General features: G+C 38.3%; 2 long non-coding RNA genes across 2 annotated transcripts in view; both read right to left on the bottom strand.

The window, feature by feature from the left end:
- Positions 1-1229, bottom strand: part of LOC147843750 (uncharacterized) — an 83507-nt gene extending 82278 nt beyond the window's left edge. The window contains exon 1 of the long non-coding RNA XR_015490829.1: positions 1180-1229. This is a non-coding gene — a long non-coding RNA (uncharacterized LOC147843750). The remainder of the gene's footprint in view (positions 1-1179) is intronic.
- A 4931-nt stretch (positions 1230-6160) lies between these two features.
- The window catches only part of LOC147843748 (uncharacterized), a 41233-nt gene continuing 31935 nt past the window's right edge, over positions 6161-15458 (bottom strand). The window contains exon 3 of the long non-coding RNA XR_015490929.1: positions 6161-8591. This is a non-coding gene — a long non-coding RNA (uncharacterized LOC147843748). The remainder of the gene's footprint in view (positions 8592-15458) is intronic.

The following is a 15458-nucleotide window of genomic DNA, read 5'->3' as shown; positions in this document are numbered from 1 at the left end:
CCCTTATGCAGTCAAACTAAAAATATATAAAATGATCATTTTTAATCGTTTAACTAACTCCATTATTGGGTTACAAAGGCACCCTTTTGCTTAACGGTTTATCGATTATTTTGAGCATCCCTAGTTTCTATTAATAATCAGAATTGTGTAGATAAACAATTACAAATGCCCATGTGCAGTGGGTGTGTACAGTTTAAATCAGTGATTTAGTGCAATGAATATGTGCAAATGTTAAACAGTGCAGTGATTGTGAACAGTACAAGTTAAGAGGAGAGTGGGGGGGGGGGGTGTATTGGGGGGTTTCCCAGAGATGGGTTGCAGCTTTAAGGTCATCCTGCTGTGCCTACCCCAGATTAATAGACTGAGCCAACAAGAAAATGAAAATGTTGTATACTGAAATTAGTTTGTATTTCCTAAAAAGTAAATGCAAATAAACTACAATAAACGGTGGTCTCCTTCTCTGTTTTATCAGTGCACGTTATCTTTTTTCCATCTGTTCAATTCACTTTGCTGAGCTCAGATCTGTCAGTCCACTTCACAGTAATTAAAATCCCTATAAGATCAATATCAAGTTATTGAATCATACAGTCCCGTTAAACGGCAAAACACTTGAAAATCCACTGAAATTAAAATAAAGTCAGAGTCAGGCTGGGTCTCTCACCATCTGCTCTCCATGAGAAAATCAAAGAAACTATAAGCCTGACCTGCATCAACACAGGCATATTAATCCAGAAATACAGCACTATTCTGAACTCACTCTGCAAATAAAGCAATGTACCTGCATATATTCCTACATACAAGCGTTCAATAAACAAAAATAATACAAAATAAACAAAACGAGCTGTTATAGTGTCCATAATATCATCAGCAGAGATCGACTGTCATATTAAATGACATGTCTGTAATCTGGCGATCAGCATCTTCCACTGCACATACATTAACACATCTTTCATCAGTAATTAGTTAAATGTAATTGTACTAATCAACTGTTAAATAAGCTTGAAATAACACCAAATAAGGCTCAATTTCAATCCTGCATGATTTATAAATGACTACTCGCCGAGATTCAATGAATATGTGTTTCCTAAATTAAAGAGCACAATTATCGATTCTTCTGACTTTTCCCTGGTAATATGCTGCTTTCAATCCCTCATCTAGCAAGAGTAAATCCACTGTTACAGAGCTAAAGCTGTTTTCCTCCCGCTCACCTCAATCTCTCGCACTGCACTGAACAACTCTCCCGCCCGCTTAAATACTGCCTCAGCACAGTGGGCGGAGCTTAGAAAAATCAACCAATCACAATGTCTTATCCTCACCCGCTCAACAATCGCTAGGCAGATTTCCTATGTTCAGGATTGATGCAGCATTATGACTACAGAAATGAAATAAACAATATAAAACTATAGGCTCGTTTGACTTGGCCAAAATCTGCGCAGAATTGATCACCGGTGATCACCGCAAGATGCATGCGGGTTAGAAATGTGTCCGCCTTTCCTTCGCCTCGCTCTGATGTCACGCTGACGTGCGCCAAAAAACTCTCGCGATCGCGAGGTGGGTACCTCGGACAGAGCAGTCGGCCGCAGTTGCTCTCAAAAGACTGCGTTACCAAAAGCATGATGGGAAACGACTGGCTGACGACACAGCTGAATGCTGATATGATGAGATTGACACATTACACTTTATTATCTTGTTTTACTAAGGTTTATACCTGGATTTGTTGAATACCTTTTTTTGTATTTTTGTTGATAATTAAAAAATGTCATAAAGAGCATTACATATGGTTATTTATTTAGATTTACACGCAAACAAAAACAAAACACATCTTTGTAAAACATAACGTGACCTATCCAATATAACTAAATGTTACTAATAAATCATTAGGATGTGTGTGTGCTGTATTTTATTTCTCTCTCAGTTTTAAGTCTTGTTTGTTGTCATTTTCACTTTTTGTATGTTTGTGTGAATTTTGTATTGTAATTTTTATGCAGCATTATTCCATTAAAGTCAATCCAATATATACATATATTCAGAAATACAAAGATAATCAGACTGTTTTGTCATTATGCCTCATCTTTGTGTGGTTTCATATGAGAAGTGAAAAGGGTGTAGTAAACAAGACACACACACACACACACATATGTATATATATATATATATATATATATATATATATATATATATATATATATATATATATATATATGTATGTGGAGTCAAAAGTCATGTTTAATAGACCAAGAACATTTCCACAGTTTTTCCTACAGTCTAATAGTTTTTATTCTGGAGAAAGTCTTGGGCTGTTTATTATAGTCTGGCTGGAGTAATATCAGTTTATATAGACCTAATAAGCTTGTCAATATAATTAACCCCCTAAGAGTTTATTTGTCAAACAATCATTTGTCATGACCCGTCACTGAAAAGCATCTTGCTATGGCTACTTCATTTATAATGTAGCCAAATTAGGTTTCTTGAAAGCTTTCTTGCTGTATAAGCTGTTTATTTTGTTATTCTTTTAACGTTTGTTTAATATACAGAATTATATTTTAAATACACCCTTTTACTTAATGAGCTGTTCATCTTCTGTAATTCTGAACCATTTTTTTTTTGTAAAATCTGTGATATTTCTATTGCATCCACTCCCACATTAAAAAAATACTATAGTAATGTATACTGTAGTGCTTTTGAACCATGTTATAAAATAGCCTATTTAAATTGTATAGTTCTGGTATCACAACAACGATAAACACAACACAATACTGAATAAACATGTTCAAAAATGCTATAATATTTACTATAAATCACCATAGTATTTTTTCATGAGGTCATTCGTCTGCGATAAAAAACGTGAACGAGATCTCCACCACTGGTGACGTTTCCAGGTGGCTAAACAGCGAGATTCAGCAGGTGTCCGACTTCTGATGTAATTTTTGAGTCCTCCTCTTACTGCGCACGCCTGCTCTCGTTTACAATGCAGCCAAGGTGAGGCGCACCTCAAACGAGCCTAATACTGGAGTCAAATAAAGGAGTAATTATAGAAAATAACAGCAGAAAGAGTTTATAATGGGGTTACACCATATTACATGTGTTAGATTTTTTTAATTTATGGTATGGTATTCTTAGTTTAAAAAGTTCTTTGAAGGACTGACTCTTTCCTCCTCTGACAGTACACAGAGCTGTTTAGTCTCAACGTAGCTGCTGTATTCTGCATTAAGTTTGTTAAATGGAAAATCTGCATCTAAAAACCACTAAGAAGTCAAAGCTATGAACTGAGTGAACCAGCAGAGAACAGGCATCAACAGAGGACAGCGAATAGAGGAGTTTAAGTACGCTGGTAAACTAACGAGACACACCTGAGACAATCACACTAATCACAGCAGAGAACAGGAGGGTAAGCAGAATATAAAGACAGAATGAGCGGCTGGTTGAGAGCCTCTGACTGGATCCACCTCTCACCTCTCCCCCCGTGCTACAGTGTGTGTGTGCGTGCGGTGACAGCTCTCGTGCGAGCTCGTTATAATCAATATGATTATTCCGTTCAAACTGAATACAATTTTACATCAACAACACATGACCAGCAACGCGTTGATAATGACAAATAATCAGATTACAAACAACTGTGTTTACACGTGTTGTAAAATGTGCGGGTCCTTCATCGGGACTGGGCTGCGGTTTGGGTTGTGTGTGAGGGAGGGAGAGAGAAAAGAGGAGCGTTTTTTTGCAATGAGAATATTTTCTGTGTTCCCTCTTTGGTGACTTATTTGTTGTACCACACAGAAAGAAATAAATATTTTGGACCAAGTTACATATGTCCTCTTTCATACACCAGCTGCAACTAAAAGAGTTCACCCAAAACTGATATTATTCGGCCCTGGAGTAATAAGTGAATCTCCCCTGATATCTCTAACACAGCAAAGACAGGAAAGGTTTCCACATGTAATATTTTTTATTAGGCGATTTAAAGCAAAATACACAATGACACTCAATCAAACACATCTACAATGATGAGGAGCATGGTTACTTACTGAGATATTAACGCACCGCAATACCACATGAAGAAAAGACGGACTTTGAAGGAATAATCAGTGTGAGGAGAGATCATTATAGTGCACTGGGCAAGTCTGAACATGTTCCGCCCACGCGAGCGCGGCAGGCAGGTCAGTACAATTACGGGATTTATCGGCTTAAAGATATCAACCTAATTTAGACATCGGATCAATAACGATAATCTTAAAAATAGCATTTATTGACTGATACCGATATGGCCACCGATATATCGTGCATCCCTACTTCAGGCAATTAAATAAAGGTGATCCAGCACAGTAAGAACGGAAGTCTATGAAGAGAAAAGTCCAGTGTGATCGCAGCTTCATACCCATTAGGGTTGGGCGATGTTGAACAATTTGGCATCGTACAAAGTCTAATATGCAGGGTTCTTACACCTTTTCCAAATTCAAATTCCAGCACTTTCAAGGTGCATTATTATGCATTTCCAGCACCTAACGATCGCGGTAAATTACGTTTATGTTTGCTGTATGTACTTATCCACATTTAAATCCATAATTTGTGCTGTTTTACAAAACACAATATAATATTTCAAATGAAATTGTTGAATACGTGAGCAGAGATTTATTGGGATAGTTCACCCAAAAATGGTAAAAAAAATAAAGTTCAGTTATTGGATGAAGTATCTTTTTAAGTTTGGTCTCTTTCTACCTAAAGTTGATCTCTCAAAAATGAGCTTACAGTCAGATTCTGTCTGAGTGTAGAACCAAACTTTCAACACCAGACGTTCATGATATTTCATGTGCATCGCTCACAGTCCAGAGGAAACCCATGCGAACACAGGGAGAAATTCCACACAGAAACGCCAACTGACCCGGCTGGGACTCAAACCAGCAACCTTCTTGCTGTGAGGTGAACATGCTACCCACTGCGCCACAGTGACACCGAGCTTTCATCAATATTAGTCTTTATTTTGGTCAATATTACTTTAGGTTAGGACTAAGGTACTGTTGTTACTGTATGCAAATGTCCCACTTGTGACAGTTAGGGGGTTAAAGCAAAACATGTTTAACGGTTCAAAAGGCATCACCTCTCTGTACAAGTCTTTATATAGCCTATATATAAATGACAAATAATCACCAGACTAGGGATGTGCACAAATATTTGATTAATCGAACGCATCAGCGACAATCGAGCATGAAAACAATGATTGATTGGCTCTAAAATTAAATAACTTTCATTCTTTCTGATTGGTTATGCTGGTATTTGGGCGATAGTTTGATATTTAATTGGTTATGGCTGTCTAGTTGCGGTCTAGAGGCCAGACTTGAGCGCAGACCAACAAAGAGGGGTCACACACCAGCTTTATTTTATTTGTAATATAACATTTTCATATTGTTTAGGCTTTATGATTAATTATATTTACAATGCGTCATATAGAAAATCTACATGCCTCAAGTCAGTGGCGGTTTTAGTTTAAAATGGCACCCTGAGCGAACCACCTGCTTTTAGAAATGTACTTAGAAATAAACAATATTATTAATATTATACAATTATTATTCTAAATATAACAGAAATCGATCCTACATGTAGCCTAACCGGAAGAAATGTAAAGACACAACTGAAGCGATACGCTAAGAAATCTTTTGCTTGAATATTAAAGATAAATCTATAGTATACAAATAAATCTTTTATGTAGGCTAATTATCTGTTGTCTTCCCTGCTAAAAAATCCAGCTTAAACCAGCCTAGGCTGGTTGGCTGGTTTTAGCTGGTCGACCAGGCTGGTTTTAGAGGGGTTTTGGCCACTTCCAGGCTGGTTTCCAGCCATTTCCAGCCTGGTCTTAGCTGGTCAGGCTGGAAAATGACCAGCTAAATCCAGCTAAAACCAGCTTGACCAGCCTGGTTTAAGCTGGACATAGCTGGTTTTGGCTGGGCTCCCAGCCTGGCTAGGCTGGTCAAGCTGGTTGTAGCTGGATTTAGCTGGTCATTTTCCAGCCTGACCAGCTACAACCAGGCTGGAAACCAGCCTGGAAGTGGCCAAAACCCCTCTAAAACCAGCCTGGTTGACCAGCTAAAACCAGCCAACCAGCCTAGGCTGGTTTAAGCTGGATTTTTCAGCAGGGTTAGACCCAACTCATGGCTGAGAATTAACATTATTAAGTCTTACCTCCCTCATTCATCATCTCTCCTTTCTGCTTCATAGCCATATAGTCAGAATGGGATCATCATCATAGTTACTCTGTTTTCACGGTACATAAGTACACTGTACATTTTATCGCCGTGCATGCGTACAGCCGGTATTCAGACCGGAAGCAGAGCAGCTGCGCGCATGATTTCGGCTGGTGGTGTGCACGGCATTTCTTGAGACTCGAGCAAACAGTGCGCGCGGCGTCGTGTTAGATTTGAGTAGAATATGAAACACTTTGAAGAGATTTTGTCTGAAACAGTATCAAATCTGCCAGTGTTCTTGTCATTCTCTCTGATCCAGACCTTTACATTTTCGCGGCAGTAGCTCTCTGTCATCTGAACTGAGTGATTGACAGCTTATATTAACCAATCGATTCGGGCCAATCAGAAGAGCTTTAAGGTGTTGCGGGCATTGTGGGCTTTGTTTACTGCGGCAAGTTGACATGACGACTGTTAAAAACAGTTTCTGAGCGCTGCGTTCGGCATTTTTAAGTGCAAATATCAGTTCTGCGTGAAGCTCGCATTGAAAAAATAAAATATAAAATTTCGGGCACATATGCGACCAAAACGGTCGTAATTTCGAGTCCTGCAATTTCAGATTCAAGCAGTTTCAAGCACTTTCTTCACAATCCAAACACTTTTCTATCCTTGAAAACACTATATTAAAAATCAAGCTTTTTCCAGGATTTCCAGCACCCGTACAAACCCTGAATGTGAAACATCGCGATGGACGATGGCATCGTCGTCGTAGGTGGTTGCTGTTAAATATCAATTAATTATATTAAATCATCATTTTCACTACCTGACCCACATGGTCTTTGCTTTACCCATAACCCAACCATAAATAAATAAAGTTACACAGAAATGACACCTGTCAATCACTTCATTTTTCACGGGACTCTGGCATGAATAGGCAGTGATGTGTCGGTATAATGGCTTCTCCCACAGCTGCTGGAGGAGATGAGCTTGTTTGGACTTCACTTTAATTTGAATTGTAATTAATAATAACGTATTATATTATTATTTTGAGGAAATAAAAACAAGTAAAGATGGTAGGGCTCGACCGTTTTGGTCTCATATGCATCTGAAATTTTATCCAGTCATTGCTTCCAGGTGACAGGAGCTACAACCAAGAAAATGTAACGTGGTGAATATGAGAGAATGAAAATGACACTGGCAGATTTACCCACAGTTACTAATGATGGCACATCTTATTAGTGATCATGTGCTGAATGTTAATCCAGCATTTACACTTTCCCAAGAGTGGAGAAAAGACTTCCAGTGGCTTCAAGTCCGCTATGAGAATAACTAAAGCCGTTCACTGTACAGTCTGTGGGACGGGGTTTGCAGGTAACGGCGTTTGCCACTGAATCTACACATGTTAAGTGTGAGAGGTGCTGTATAATCCTTCATTAAATCCTCACCATGCTGTCAGCTATATGTAACATTTAACACAGCTCATGAAAAGACCGTTATTGCAATTAAGATGGCATGCAAAAGTTATATAGTTATATATCAATATAAATGTGGGGCGGGGCGATGGATCATGATGCCGGCTCAGCATAGTGAAGTTTATCGGCCATCGGCGATGGCATCATCTTTCAGCACAACTCTAATAACGAATGCTAGTGCATTAGTGCAGCCATATTTTGACTATGCTAAAGCCTTTTAACACAGCGGTAGTTCAGCAAAATAAATTGCAGACGGCTTAAAATAAGTACCTCCACGGACACAGTTAAACAATGAACATTATAGTCAAAGCAATTTTTAAAAGTTGAATGAAGGGTAACTTTCCTGAAATCAGTGATGTGATTAAGATTTCCAAGAAAATGAGAGAGACATGTTGTCTTGATTATTATGCTTTAGTTAGTGAGGTACACTGTCATTATTCGGCAGCGAGTAGCAGGGATATTTATACTTGTAGATTTAAGAGTGAAACAGGTAGAAAGTCTTTATTGTGCGCTAGCTCTGTGGCTTGGACTGCATTGCCTATGAGTTTTAAAGAGATTCAGCTCGAGTGTTTTTACAAGAGAAATGGTGGTTTTACGGTTATAGTTGAGGATTTTTGCTGTGCTGAGCTGATGATGTTTGCACTCCATTTATGATTTGCTCGTTCATTTTTTAAGATCATCGAGGACCACACTGGAAATAAGCCTGTGGCGTTTGTGTATTTTATCCTCGACAGTTTTTTAAAATATGTATTGGTCAATTAAAATCAATCAAAATGGTGACTGAGTTGGCAGTACAGCAAATAAATACACTCCTACACAATAATTCAACATGAATTTCAGCCTGAACTCCCCTTTAACATAAATCAGGCGTTAAATATAGTGAAGGACTCTTCAGCTATTTCCCATAACTTGTAGTGAATTAAAACACACACACATCACTCTTAACCGTCTGCACCACAGATGCCGATTTACACATGTACAATGAAAGGAACTTTTAATAAAAAAAATGCCATACCTGTGAAAAACACTTGACGAAAGCTGCGTCGGCACACTACACACGTATCCACTATGCACACACATACTCAAAAGCACTGTATATGAATGTAGTGTCGTCCCAAACGCAACACTAATGTTTAATAAGCAGAAGTTCAAGACGTTTCCCTGATGATGTTTGATGGTCACCAAGTATGCGAAGTATACTTTTTACACGCACTTTGGTGTGGTGATGTAATGCCACACAGATGCAGGTTACAGCTCATTGCATGGCTCATATTGTGTACAAATAAAGAAGGAAATATCAAAAACAAACGCATTACATTGTTGCTGTTTCTTTGATTTTAGTTTGGTATTCAGAAGAGCTGTAGCCTATAGAGTGGAGGAACTATGACACCACCTTGTAGGCTAATCGGCTGCTAGCATAAACTGGTTTCCTCTATGAAATCCCCATAGGCTTTACAAAGACTGCAAATAATAAGCTCTGAGATCAAACAGGTCATTACACAAATTTTTACTTATTTTTAGAAATATGGCCCAATACAATGATCTACTCTCTCGATTTACTATATTATAATCCATGCTATGTATTATAAACAAACACAAATATGCAAAATACACACTTGTACATAGACCTACGTGCCTTTTGCATCGTTTCCTTGTGGGAAACACACTTGTTCTGCATTACAGTTGTAAAGGTTTGAAAGCATGTGCTGTAAGTTTTATAAATGTGACTACATAATAATATAATACATATTTAATTAAGTGTATCACGTGTGTGTTTGTGTTTGAGTGTACACAGCCCACTTACCTTAGTGAAAACCAAGCCATGGCTGTCAATTACAAATCCCATATTCTACATCATAAAGGACAGAAATGGGGAACAAGTCTATCAAATGCCTGCACGTCCCATCATGGAGAGAGAACAACATTTAATATAATTTTTTTTTGTCATGAAATACAGTGAAAAGCAGCCCATAAAGAATAATCGTTTGATTTATATTTATGTAGAGCGTTAAATGTCAGTAAATATGTACATATTCTTACAGATGTATTCACACATTTGCCTTAAGCTGTAATTATACTTTCGCCTGGCGTCACATCGCGCACCTCTGCTGACTGCGCGCGCACCTTGCGAAACGGCCGAGGCGTTTATACTCACCGCGTTCGCCGTTATGAGATTCTCTAAAACGACAGGGGGCAGTCAAAAGAAACCCACCATAATATCAGACGGATAAACAGAGAAGTAGGAACTTTCCTGAACTACGTCATATCATTAATATCATTCAGTACTCTTGAACAAATTATTTTGTTTTGTTTTATACATTATCTAACGCTTATAAGCATTTTTACAACCATTCAAGATTTTTTTTAAATCAAACTTCACTTGCAAACATGAGCTGCCCTACAAATATATATTTGTTATGGCAAGAATAAAAGCACAAAAGCACACTTACTAAAAAATACTGATGCTTTTCTTTCAACCATATACATGAGTGTAAAGCTGTGACTGGTGGAAAAACATATTCTGTAATTGTGTACCCGGGTCTCTGCTTTTGCCACGGTTACTTTAGGCATAAACAAACTTATCCCACAGGTTTTTCCAAGTTTTTAACATAAACTCTTCCTTTCCCACTGCTGTAGCTATTTCTAGCAAATAATTATTGATCATCACTTGCTTTTGTTCATATCCCGGACAGTTAAACTAGTACAATGCTATTCTTATGCTAAAAAGGCAGTGATGGTCCAACATTCCTGACCATTATCACCAATAAAGCCCAGAGAAACAGGACATCAGTATATCTATTCCTTTCCAGTTATCAAAAATAATTTTGTGACTTCATTATAGTTTTGCAACTATTAAACTGTTTTAAATACACAATTAAACAAAAATACATCAGTGCAAAGCTATGACTGGTGGATAAATATATTCTGTGATTGTGTACCTGCTCTCCACTTCTGTCATGGCCTCTCTTGGTTTAATAAACTTAGTCTTCAGGTTTTTCCAAACCTTTTAACAAAAACGTTCTCCTTTCCCACGGCTGTTGCAATTTCTAACCAAGAATTATTGATTATCAGGTTATCTCTCTGACCACGAGTCATAAGATGTGTGTTCAGTCGTACTGATTCAGATGAAATCTCTTCAAAGTGGTTATATTCAACTCAAATCAGTTGCAGCGCCGCGCGCACTGTTTGCTCGAGTTTAGCCATGCTGTGCGCACCCAAAGCGAACCTCCGCGATGACGGCACATTTGCCGCGAGTCATGTATGACATCATGGCGTGTGAAGTTCTGACTAAAAATATCAGCGATCGCCTACAGCCAATGAGAGAGCAGCATTCACCAGTGTGTGTGTGTGTGTGTGTGTGTGTACCTGAAGGCCAGCGGAGGCTGGGGGAGAAGGTAAAAGTGCTCATTTTCAGTTTATCTGGACTCAAGAAATGGAGGAAAAACTAGTGTACATTTGAGGAGCCCTGTGTCTGTTTGACGAGTCATCTGAGCAATATCACAACCAGGTCAAAAAAAAAAAAAAAAAGTTGAGGAGAGATTGCTAATTCCCTTAATTCCCTTTCGTTTTCTACCCCAATAAAGTCTTCTGTCTTGTAGTGTAGTTAATAACAAAAGATATACTACGTGATTTGGCTGTGAGATGTAGTTTGAAGAAAGTTCTCGGCGATTCTCCTTTTGTATAGCCATGCAGTGTGAGACTCCCTGTCGCTGATCCATCCTACAGTGCAAACACAGCACAGCAGGGACTGAACGCTAACCCAGATATTCATGAGTATGAAAACATCTGACACACGACTACTCTGATAATCCTGCAGTCTGAACTCGCCATTACTGAGAGCAGGATGAAGACAGGCTGCACTGCTACTATCTTCACTAAATGAATTAAGTGTAGGCATTTTCTACACTCAATAATGCCCGATTAGAACAATCATACAAGCAATAAGATATCAATGATGAAAACAGTAATAACAGACAAACACAAAAGGCCAACACAAGCTGTGAGTGTGCTGTTCCAGACCAGTTCAGCTCGATGACGCATGTCTCCAACACTGCCTGTATTCCCATTCAGCAACTTGTTAACAAGCGTCCTTTTAAAGAAGCGTAACGGATTTAATAAATCAAGAGTGAGATGTAAACGATGTGAAAATATATATTATAGTACATTTATTTTTACTTATTCTTTCTATGTGTAATATTTTTGCTGTATGTGTATATACATTTCTAACGTTGTCATTGCCAGATAACCTTCATATGAGATGGAGACTGACCCAGACTGAGCACCGTCTCTACATCCGCGACTTTGATAACCAGTCACTTTTGTTTTTCCTTTCTGGTTGAGGGCGGCCTGATTGTCTTTTGCCTAAAGCGGCAGTTCAGCTTGCTCCAGCCCTGACTTTAGGGTAGAAGAGTTGTAGTTGTTGAAGGCTTGTACACACCAGGACGCTTTTCGTTTGCGTTTATCGTCAGAATTTTACGAGACATTTTTCAAACCCAAGCGATTTTCACTGGCTTCAAGCATAAGAGGATACAAAATCACTCCCTGACGTTAGATGGCGCTACACAACTTTAAACTTCTGACACCCGCTTGTAACTTATTGTTCAGCAGAGCAACAAGCAGCTCCACCTTCATATCACCTCTGGGCATCTTCTTCACTGTGTGCTCGCTTTGAAAGTTTTGCGCTTGAGCGCCTCCAAGTACTGTATACTATAACTTCAGCAGCTCCGTGCACGTGAACAAAGTGCCGATCTGATTGGTGGAGAAGGTTTAAACGCGGCGTATGAAATTTAAAAAACGGGCATGAGGCTTTTTTTTTAAATGACGCTCTTCAGCCTCTGGTTTTGCATGTTGGTGTACACGGTCACATTAATGCCCTTTATTTAGTCACGAGGTGGAAAATCCAAGCAAAAAACATCTCGGTGTGCACAGGCCTTAAACCCAGATGTATAAATGCATTCTGGGTTTAATTCACATTCTTTTACATGTTTCTAGTTTAGTTTCTTTCTCTGTGAGTGTGTTTTGCTGATGTTTCACCCTGTCTTATGTAAATAATATGATGCAGTCCTCCAGAAATGACTTTTCCCTCAGTGCCTGAATAAAAATATCAACTTTATAAGTGTAAATATATGGATGATTTAAAATGTGCTGTTAACTCATTTATTGTTTGTTTTTTACAAATAAAACTGGTACATCAAAACCAAACACAAGGACAGCAGTTATTACTTAAACTAAATAATCCTTTATAAAACTGACACAAGTGCTTTTGCTCAAAGTTAAAGCTGCAGTAGGTGATCGTCTTCAGAAGCATGTGTTGTGCCGTTTGAAAGTCTCTTCACAGTCTAATAGTAATGATCTTAATGTGTTTGTTTTTTTATATTCTGGGTAAGGCAAAAAAAACAAAAAAATCTTTATCCAATTAAAGTGTCGGATCGACATCTCTCATAATTCCGGTAAGTAGCCCAATCTGTCTGTCAGCAAATGCAGATTTGAACAACTGCGCAGCCGTTTGTACGCAGCTCTGTCGACCGCCGCACTTTCACGACAGAGAGCACGCGTGCGCAATCGGTAAAAACATGCCGAATCAAAACTTTAAAAACCTGAATCAATAAGTTACCTTTGCACACTGGAGAAAGGATGACACCATGGCTGAAGGATTTCTCTTAGACAGGTCATGTTCTGTTTTAAAACTGTTTTAGCTTCACGCAGAGCTGATGTAAGGTTAGATGTTGTTACAAACGGGTTATATCTTCACAGAAGTGTTGTTCAGCCACTAAATCTTCTGATGAAAGATTGATAAGACTGATTTCAGTTTCATAAGATCCTTTTACAGCATCGATAATTTAGATTTTAATTAGTTTAACAACAAAACACAATAGTGCTATTCCGCCTATCCTCTCCCTATATTGTTCAACATGCAACTAAATATTTGCTCTGAAATAGCATGTCAGTTTGCACAAAGCCAGACAAGCACTAGTCACTTTAAACACATGAGAGAGGACTCTTTTGCTGTGTTCTTGTTTCAGGAGGCGTGGCTCTAGACGGCAGGGGAGGGACTGTAATTCAGATTTATGCTAAGCTGTTAGCATTGTGGAAGATCACCTACTGCACCTTTAAACATTAAGCCAATCAGTAGTTTGAACTAAATATAGTTCGCTCAACTACAAATTTAAAGTGACTTACTATTTCCCTGCCATCCAGTGGTTTTAATCCTTTATGAGTTGATTTTTTCTCTTTACACCAACAAATACAATGGAAGGCGATGGTTACAGGTTTTCAGCTTTTATCATAATATCTGTACTTGTGTTCAACATATCTTAATATTTGAGAGTATTAATTTGATTTAATGTTTATTTATTGTTTTTCTCTATGCACTCAATGTATTTGACTAAATGAAATTATAATAGTATTAACATTTCTTGCTCTGTAGCTTTTATTACCTTTATTGTTCATATTTAGATGCATATATCTGTCCAATAGTTTGTAAATATTTGCTGTAACTAATGAAATAAAACTAAAAACTGCAATACATAATGCAGTAACTCATGGGCATATTGCAGTGAACACGAGATGGATCTGAAATCTCTGAAACTGGGTACCAAATTGTCGGCAGTCATTGAACCAGCTTGAGGACTTAAACCATCACGATAACAAAGCACCAACTGATTTATGCTATTCTGACCAACACTTTGGCCAGATGTTCCGGATAGCCTTCAGCTAACTAGCAAATGATTAATTAAATCAATTAAAATAAAACAATAAGGCTTTACAGGATCTTCAGCGGGAACCGCCTTAAGACTCTTTTGAATGACTCCTGTACATGGTCATGTGCGCGCCTTGGCCACATCCTGCCAGATGTACAATAGACAGAGAAATGAAAGACAATCTCTGAAAATGTTAGAACTAGGGCAGATGTATCTGAATAATATGCCATAGTTTCCTCATATGCTGTGTTTATTCCAACAAATCAGGTTAATCAATGTGTGTTTTAACCCTTATAGCAATTATCATGATCTGATGTGTCTGAAATGTGTGATGTCTGGTATTGAACAAAAGCTAGTGACTTTGCAATATGTTGGTGTAATTGAAAAGCCAGTAGTACAAACAGTATTCGTCTTGTAAGATAGTTTCAGTCTTAAGAGTTTTACCACGTGAAATCTACATGCAGTCTGTTAAATATTAACCTTTCCTACGTCAGTACTGGGCGTGTACCCGCCCTTCATGGCATCTGCTCATTGGCAGACAGTGCCATAGTGACGGACTGAACCAGGTCACTTAAAAACACCCTGCAACAAAGAAACATTGTGTTTTGCATTAGCTGGTGTAACCCACTCCAATCTGATATCGATCCGGCGACCTTCCGCATGGGAGTCGGTTGCTCTACCAAGGAGGTTAAAGACCATGGCCTGTAGCATCTGTCGCTGGGGGTCTGTTCTTCGTACGTGGATTACTCAGTTAGCTGGATTTGGATATTGACGATTTGACATGATCCAGGATCGTTTCGTTCTTCAAAGCTGATCGGAGAGTTGTTGTCATAGCAACAGATCTGCTAGGTGAAACCTGATCAGGAGCAGGCTCAATTCATATAAACAGGATTAGATCGGCTCAGTTCAAGCAAAGATAATAGAGAAAGTATGTACCGAGTTCTGATATTTTCTTACAGTAGTAGTTATATACACTTGGGAAAATAGTAAATATTTTTTAACTATATATATAAAGTTATAGTTATTAATAAAATAAATAAAGTTATACATATTAATAAAACTTATGCAATCTGCACCCTCGAAATGAAAGTACAAAGACTGCCACCTGGTGGAGC

Source organism: Danio rerio, chromosome 5, assembly GCF_052040795.2.
Source record: "Danio rerio strain M-AB ecotype USA chromosome 5, GRCz13ab, whole genome shotgun sequence".
NCBI lineage: Eukaryota > Metazoa > Chordata > Actinopteri > Cypriniformes > Danionidae > Danio > Danio rerio.
Note: the sequence above shows the minus strand (reverse complement) of the source record. Positions and strands in the feature narration are given on the sequence as shown.